Genomic DNA, 8,468 nt, shown 5'->3' with positions numbered 1-8,468 from the left:
AACTTGTACTACTCGGTCTTAAGTGAAAACGAGCAGAAGGGCTTAATCGGTAAAAATACCTAATAGTCATAAGTACATGTTAGAGTGAGAATTTGATGTTACCATAGAAGGGAAAAATGATCAGCATGTCATAGAACATAAGAAAATAAGCTGAAGTTTAATTTACGAGCTTTGGGGCAAAAGTGTAAATATGCGAAAGTTTAGGGGCAAAACTATAATTTTTCTAAAATATGATTTTGGGTCAATTTGTATAATGTGAGTCCTAATTAGACTATATTTTAAATGATAGAGCAAGGAAAACTAAAATTCAGGCTAAAATGGGGAAAATACCAAGTTGTGGACGAAATGGTAAAAGTAGCCATTTTCGCATACGAGGTAAGTTCATATGTAAATGTTGGTAACATAGTTATTATTTTAAATGTTTTAATTTTATTTAAATGATATGATAATTATTATGAAATATTATACTATGATAATTGTTTGTTAATATGTCAAATTATGTGATATACTTGGAAAATGTGAAATACTACCGAGTATCGGTAACGGCATTCCGTAGAAGATGGTTGAGACACATGATTGGGAAAAAGGTCCCGTTGAACCTTAGGAATGGATTAGGATACAAGTGACATATCACTAGGATATTTGGGCATCCGAACTCGTTGAGTTGAGTCCGAGTTCGAGAGATGTAACTAGGCATCCGAGCTCGTTGAGTTGAGTCCGAGTTCACTTATGGATGCGAACGCCCGAGCTTGTTGAGTTGAGTCTGAGTTCACTTATGGGCGGGTTACATGGTAGCTTGGCTACATATGTGGCACTTATGTGCAAACTTTCCATGTAGCCAAATTATATTCCTATGTGTTCAACGGGTAAAATTCTACTCAAATGGAGGAATACTCGAGATGAAAGGGACGTATTGGTAAGTGTTGTGAAATGAATACTTTGAACAGGTATGTACTTAACCCTCGGGTGGAAAACTCGATATAACAACAATATGGTAAGATGATAAATGAAAATGTGATATGAATGTCTCGGTGATGATTATGCAAATGATGTTTTATGTTTGCGTATATAGTTGTGTTACTTGCTATTTGCATGTGAGCTTACTAAGAATTTATGCTTACTCCCTCCTTTTCATTCCTTGTAGTGTTGACAAGCCAGCTCGGAAATCAGGAACGGTCGGAGGCACACTCACACTATCCGTATACCATCTTGGCATAATGGCTTGTATATTTTGAGTATGGCATGTATAGCATTATAATCATTTTGTATATATGGTCTTATGATATGGTTATTGAGTGGTATGGAAATGCTTGGTAATGATTAGCCATTGGAATGGCTAATCATGATCATATTTGGTGTTATGTATGCTAAATTGCTAGCTAATCCATGGAAACCATAAAATAGATTCAGACAGCAACAGTGATGTGATTTTGAAAAATCATTAAAAATAGTAGAGATACAATTAGATGATGAATAAAATATGGAATTGAATAATTATGAGTCTATTTTCATATGGATGGAACAAAACAGGTATATGAGTTATATTTTATGAGATGTTTAAATTTTTGTGAAATAGGTCCAGAGCGATTTCTAGATCCCCTGTTCTGACTTTGGAAATTCACCATAAATTGTTCAAAGATAATTATAAGTCATGATTTATATTTAAATATTCCTTATTGAGTCTAGTTTTATTAGAAACAAATGGCATAGTCATTGAAACTCTATACAAGGAGATATCTGATTCGTAATACACAGAGGTCAGAGCAGTCGAACCCTGAAACAGGGCACACTTTAACTAATAAACTGTACTAATTTGCTAGACCAAAAATTCTAGAAAAAAATTAATAAATAGATATATGAGTATAGTTTTAGGGAAAATTTACGTAATTGGATTTCAAGTTTTGGAACTCGAGATATGAATTTTTAAGCGACTGTGACGCAGATTGCTAGCTTGACTAAAAATTGTAAAAATAAATTGTTTGAGTTGTTTAAGTAATGAATTAAGTCTGTTAACACCTTGTGTTCGACTCCGGTGACGGTCTCGGGTACGGGGCGTTACAGTGTGGTAGTGACAATGTGAGGATCTGTGGCATCTAATAAGACTTTATGTCCAACCTTAAGTTGACGTGGGAAGGTGTTGAGCTCGTTCTGGCATAGTTTTGATTTATCATGCGTTCTCGGTTTATGCGTCCGCCATTCATCTAGCTCCTCAATTTGTAGCCTTCAATCTTCATGAATAGGTCCTCTACTACTGCTTGAGAATGACTCATGTGCTTCTTTCAGACTCATTTTCTGCAAAGTAGGTTGTACCATATTGTTAGTTTTAGTAGAATGGTTTAGACGATCACCTTCAATTTTCGATGTGGCACTAGAATTGCAAGCTTGAAGGGTGATTGTTTCGTCTCCCACACGGAGTGTGAGCTCACCTGTGCCAACATCAATAATTGTTTTAGCAGTTGCTAAAAAGGGCCGTCCCAAAATCAAAGGAGTGTTGCTATCCTTCTCTATGTCTAGAACAATGAAGTCAACGGGAAATATAAATTTATTGACTTTAACTATCACATCTTCAATAATACCCTTAGGGAATCTTATAGTTTTATCTCCTAATTGAATGCTCATCCTAGTCTATTTGGGTTTCTCAAGACCTAATTGTTTCAACATTTTGTAGGGCATGATGTTAATACTAGCCCCTAAATCAGCTAATGCATTATTAACATCTAAACTCCCTATTAAGCAAGGAATCGTAAAACTCCCTGGATCTTTTAGTTTGTTGGGTAGTTTATTCTATAGAATAGCTGAGCAAACTGCGTTTAGCTCTACATACGATGCCTCGTCCAACTTCCATTTATTTGCTAAAAGCTCCTTTAAAAATTTCATTGCGTTTGGCATTTGCGATAGAGCTTCAATAAGCGGTAAGTTAATATGTAGTTTTTTTAAGAGTTTAAGGAACTTACCAAGTTGTTCATCTGAGCGGTCTTTCCTTGTCGCGTTGGGGTATGGCACATGAGGTTTATATTCGACATTAACTAATTTGTTTTTATTATGACCCACTTCACCTTGACCTCTGCTTACTACAGTTTCTTGCCTCGGTTCTGGCTCAGGCTCAATGAATCCTTCTTCATCTTGAACATAAATTGGCCAGCTTTCCAAACTAATCTCCGAACGACGCTTGTTGATTTAAAAGTGCTGTCTCGGTGTTCTAGAAATGGGTTTCTGACACAGAGATAAATTTAGACAGCATCTCTTCAAGGTTCGGTTTCTTTTCCTGTTGATAGGGTGGTTGTTGAAAACCCGGAGGATGTTGTGCTCTTTGATTTCCTTGACCGCCCCACGAGAAATTGGGATGGTTCCTTCAACCTGCATTTAAGTGCTACTATATGGGTTATTTTAAGATCTAGAGTTATTGTTACCCATATATTGGACTTGTTCCTCCTCGATGCTAGGGTTGAAGGGTTGATACTCTGTGCATGCTCCTCTTCCATTCGTCTCACACCTCATTACCGGATGTACCTGAGTAGAACCAAGTAAATCATCAATCTTTTTATTTAGAAGTTCTACTTGGTTTGACAGCATATTGACCGAATCAATGTTATAAACGCCTGCTGTTTTAGTTGGCTTAGTCCTCATGACTTGCCACTAATAGTTATTCAGTGACATCTCTTCAATAAACTCATAAGCATTTTCAGGTGTTTTATTATTTATGGTTCCGCCAGCAGTTGCGTCAACCATTTATCGAGTCGAAGGATTTAGGCCATTATGGAATGTTTGAACTTATAGCCAAAGCGGTAACCCATGATGAGGGCACCTTCTCAGTAAGTCCTTGTATCTCTCCCATGAATCGTAAAGATTTTCTAAGTCCATCTGTACAAACGAAGAGATATCATTACGTAATTTAGCCGTTTTAGCCGGCGGAAAATATTTTAATAGAAATTTTTCGGTCATTTGTTCCCAAGTAATGATTGACCATCGTGGTAACGAGTTCAACCACAGTTTAGCTTTGTTTCTCAATGAAAAAGGGAATAACCGAAGACGAATAGCATCGTCAGAAATGCCATTAATTTTAAATGTATCGCAGAATTCCAAGAAATTTGCCAAGTGAGTGTTCGGATCCTCATCCTGCAAACCATCAAACTGAACAAATTGCTGTACCATTTGAATAGTGTTAGGTTTTAGTTCAAAATTATTTGCAGCAATAGCATGCCTAACTATACTTGACTCAGTTCCTGTTAAAGTAGGTTTACCATAATCATACATAGTACGAGGAGCAGGATTTGATTTGCTAGTTCAACATGTATCGCAGGAGGTAGCTGATTGTCTTGGTTTTCAACCATCTCTTCAGTCGGGGTTTGAGTATCGTCCTCTTGCTCGTTCTCTGTGTATCTTAAGCTTCGCCTTATTTCTCTTTGGTTTTTATAAACTGTGCGATCGATTTCTTTGTCAAAAAGTAGTGGTCCTGACGGGTTTCTTCTAGTCATAAACTATAAAAACCTGCCAAGAGAAAGAAAAAGTAAATTAATAAATAATAATAAAATTAAAATTAAAATTAAATTGCAAGAAAAATAAATGGCTAAAGTAATAAAAATTGAGCGTTCCTAATATCTTAGTTCCCCAGCAACGACGCCAAAAACTTGATTGCGATTTTCATGTGATAGGTTTTAAATATTTATAAAGAATCATTCTTGAAACTAACTATTATCACGATGTAGGCAAGTGTACCTATTGAACAGTAGTATAGTTTTAGCAAGACCGTATTGTCGAACCCAAAGGAACTAAAAGTACTAGTAATGATTGTCTTTTTATTATCTAGCCTAAGAATAATGGGGTTTTGTTTTAACTAACTAATTATCTAAACTAAGAATTCGCAGAAAGTAGATTTGGGGGATTACTTTTGGAAAATGATTGAATTAAGACAATACCTCAGGCAAAATCGACCTAGACTTTACTTGTTATTCTGGCTTCAAATCGGACGATTTGTTAATTTAACTTGTCCTGTAGAGATCCGTAAGTTATGTTATTATTCCTATTCAAGACTAATAACGTCTAATACCTAGATTGAATAATTGAGAATTTTCTCTAATTAACACCCTAGGGTTGCATTAACTCGATCTATGGATCCCCGTATTGGGTTTCACCCCAATTCGACAAAATCTTGTCACCCTATGTCTAGGCGCGCAATCAACTACGCTTAATTATGACAAATGTACTCTTACACAGGGTTTATTCCTTCTCTGAATAAGAGCTTATCTTGAATTAGTATCCTGGGATATCAAAACAAGAATTAAGAACACATAATTAAGAGCAAGTTAAATATTTATCATACAATTCAGAAAATAATAACAAGATTCGTCTTAGGTTTCATTCCCCTTAGGTATTTAGGGGATTTAGTTCATAACTAAAAAGGAAAACATCTCAGAAGAATAATGAATACAAAAGATAAAGAAAACCCAAAACTCTTGAATGGAAATTGAGGGGAGATCTTCAGTCTTGATGGTGACTCTAGCTTCTAAGATGGATCAATCAACTTCCCTTGAGCAGTTCCCTGCCTCCTTCACTTTGTGTGCCCTTTTTTCTTCCTCTAGGGTGTATTTATAGGCTTTGAAATGCCTAGAAACCCTCAAAATTACCCTTTTCCGAATTAGACTCAACATGGGCTCAGCAGGGACACGCCCGTGTGAGTCGTGTTTCAATTCTGCCAGATTAACATGGCCGTGTGGTATGCCCGTGTGAGGAAGTCTAGGCCGTGTTGATTTCGTACTTTGGCCCATTTTCTCTATTTTTGGCTCGTTTCTCGTTCCTTTCAGTCTCCTATGCTCACCTAAGTATAAAACATGAAATTAAGGCATTAGGAGCATCAAATTTACCAATTCTAAGGAAAAATCATCCATAAAATACGTTAAGCATGGGGTAAAAATATGTATAAATTACGACACGCCCGTGTGGAAAGGCGACACGCCCGAGTGGCCATTTCAACATGGTCGTGCTGAAGGCCCGTGTGGTTCAGACGGCCTAAGCACAAAGGGACATGCTCATGTCCCAAAACCATGTGAATTTAATTCCAAATTTGAACCTATAGGGGTTTTCACATGGCCGGGCACACGCCTGTGTTCCTCACACGGCCATGACACGCCCGTGTCGTAGCCCGTGTGTAAAAACCTTGAGATTCTGTTTCTGACGTCAACAACCAATTTTGTGCACACAGCCAAGGCACACGCCCTTGTGTTTACTACCATGTATACTGACTTGCAAATTCGAGGTGCAAGGGACACACGGCCGAATAACACTCCCTTGGGGCTGACCGTGTGTCACACACAGCCTAGGCACATTCCCGTGTGTCTAGCCGTGTAGACAAAAATAGGCTATTTACCAAACCTTTTTGCCACCATTACTTGTGCCAAGCTATACTACACCAAGACAAACCAATTTCATACACAACCATATGGCTAAATTAGCCTTCAACTGAACATTTCACACATTAGGGCAACTTTACTTATTCACAAACAAACTCAACAACATGCAAAATCATTCACTTTACTCATTCCCAAAAGAATATCATCATATGTATTTATCAATAACCAATATTAGCCACCATCCATGGCATTATACAAAATGACTCAATAGCTATGACAAGCCACTCGTTTGGCCCAAAAGAATGTGACCATTACAAAAAGACTAGTTCCTATACATGCCATAATCAAACTGATAAAACTAGCTATACCAAATGCTTTAGGGGTGGTGTGACTGGCTTCTCTGACATAAGGCAATGATCCACGAGCTTTTTGGGTGCCACTAAAAGAAAATGGAAGAAGAAGAGGTAAGCATAAACCTTAGTAAGTCGCATGTAAATAATGAAATAACTACAAGTTACCATAAGGGATCATACTCCTAATATAACTCAATTTGCACATGAAAGTGAGGATTCATAAATATTAATTGTTCATATTCATCTCTCACCAAGCATACAACATTGATTGAATTCACATTCATACTTCATAAAAAATACAGAGATGGTCATAAGCATAACTTACTCACTTTCCTTTCTTACTAAACATACAACGTAAATGAAGATCGTATTTCAAAATTCCCGTTTAGGTACTTGTACCACTCACCTCATGGTCATAAGTTCTCTCATTTCGATATATATATATCATAAATCTCTCATTGAAACATTTGGAAAACTACAGGATATTCAATAGCCCCAAACATGGGATAATTTTCTGACACCATGTCCCAAATATGGTCTTACATTGGCTAGCATATCAAAGTCGATGTCATGTCCCAGACAAGTCTTACACTGACTTTCATATATTGAGGCCGATGCCGTGTCCCAGACAGGTCTTACACTGGCTCTCATCTATCGTTGTCGATGCCATGTCCCAGACAAGTCTTACACTGACTTTCATATATCGAGGCTGATGCCGTGTCCCAGACAGGTCTTACTTTGGCTCTCTCTATCAGTGCCTATGCCATGTCCCAGACAGGTCTTAAACTGACACACAACAAGCTGACGCCATGTCCCAGACAGGTCTTATACTAGCTTGCATATCTCGAGGCTGATGTATGTTCTAGACATGTCTTACATTAGCTCTCGTTTCAATGCCGATGCATGTCCCAGACATGTCTTAGACTATCACACATATCACCCAATGTCATGGCATGAATATCCAATTCTATTCCTTATGTTCAACCGGGAGTCTTTATTACATTAATCTCTCAACATGCATACTCATATTCACAGTCAAAGCAATTTATGCAATATCAATTCATTCACAAATCATAACAATATAGTTTCATTATTAACATACAACTTACCTTGGCTTACAAAATGTGAGCAACTAATCGGCCTAATCCACAAGCTTGGCCTTTTCCAAGTCCAAGTTCAGTTTTTGTATTTCTTGATCTAAAACGAAAACATTTAGTCATTTAAGTATCAATTAAATCTAAATGCTCAATAATTTATAAATTGGGAAAAATGACCATTTTGCCCCTAGACTTTCACAAAATGACCATTTTCCCCCTAAGCTCAAAAATTGATTTTTATCGAATTTTCTTATTAGCCAAGCCCAACCGACCATTTATTACTCTTATGACAACCCCAAATTTCTGCTATTTCACACAATTACAGCCTATTTTATAACTTCTACAAAATGGTCTTGTTAGGTGTTTTCCATGAAAATCACTTTACAAATGTTGTTCATCTCACAACCATAACTCATATTCTTCCATAAAATTTCAGTTAACAACACATATGCTTTCATGGCAAAACTTTAGACTCTTAACCATTTTGCAAAATAGTCCCCTCAATAGCTAGATTAAGCTTTAGGGGTTCCAAAAACACAAAAATTATCAAGAAAGACCACCAAGAAGTCTTACTTCCAAGAGTTTAAGGTTGCTGAAAATTTTAAGCTCCCATAGCTAATTTCTTGAAGAAATCGGTGGAGAAAGGAGAGAGATGAGAAAGATGAAAACTT

At 37.0% G+C, this 8,468-nt stretch overlaps 1 non-coding gene across 1 annotated transcript; it reads left to right on the top strand.

Moving 5' to 3' along the window:
* Window positions 1-3,787: 3,787 nt before the first annotated feature.
* LOC121207473 (small nucleolar RNA R71) lies at window positions 3,788-3,894 on the top strand. The gene has a single exon (XR_005902563.1). It is a non-coding gene; the product is annotated as a small nucleolar RNA R71 (small nucleolar RNA).
* Window positions 3,895-8,468: the final 4,574 nt, after the last annotated feature.

This window comes from Gossypium hirsutum, chromosome A09 (assembly GCF_007990345.1).
Source record: "Gossypium hirsutum isolate 1008001.06 chromosome A09, Gossypium_hirsutum_v2.1, whole genome shotgun sequence".
Taxonomy (NCBI): Eukaryota; Viridiplantae; Streptophyta; class Magnoliopsida; order Malvales; family Malvaceae; genus Gossypium; species Gossypium hirsutum.
Note: the sequence above shows the minus strand (reverse complement) of the source record. Positions and strands in the feature narration are given on the sequence as shown.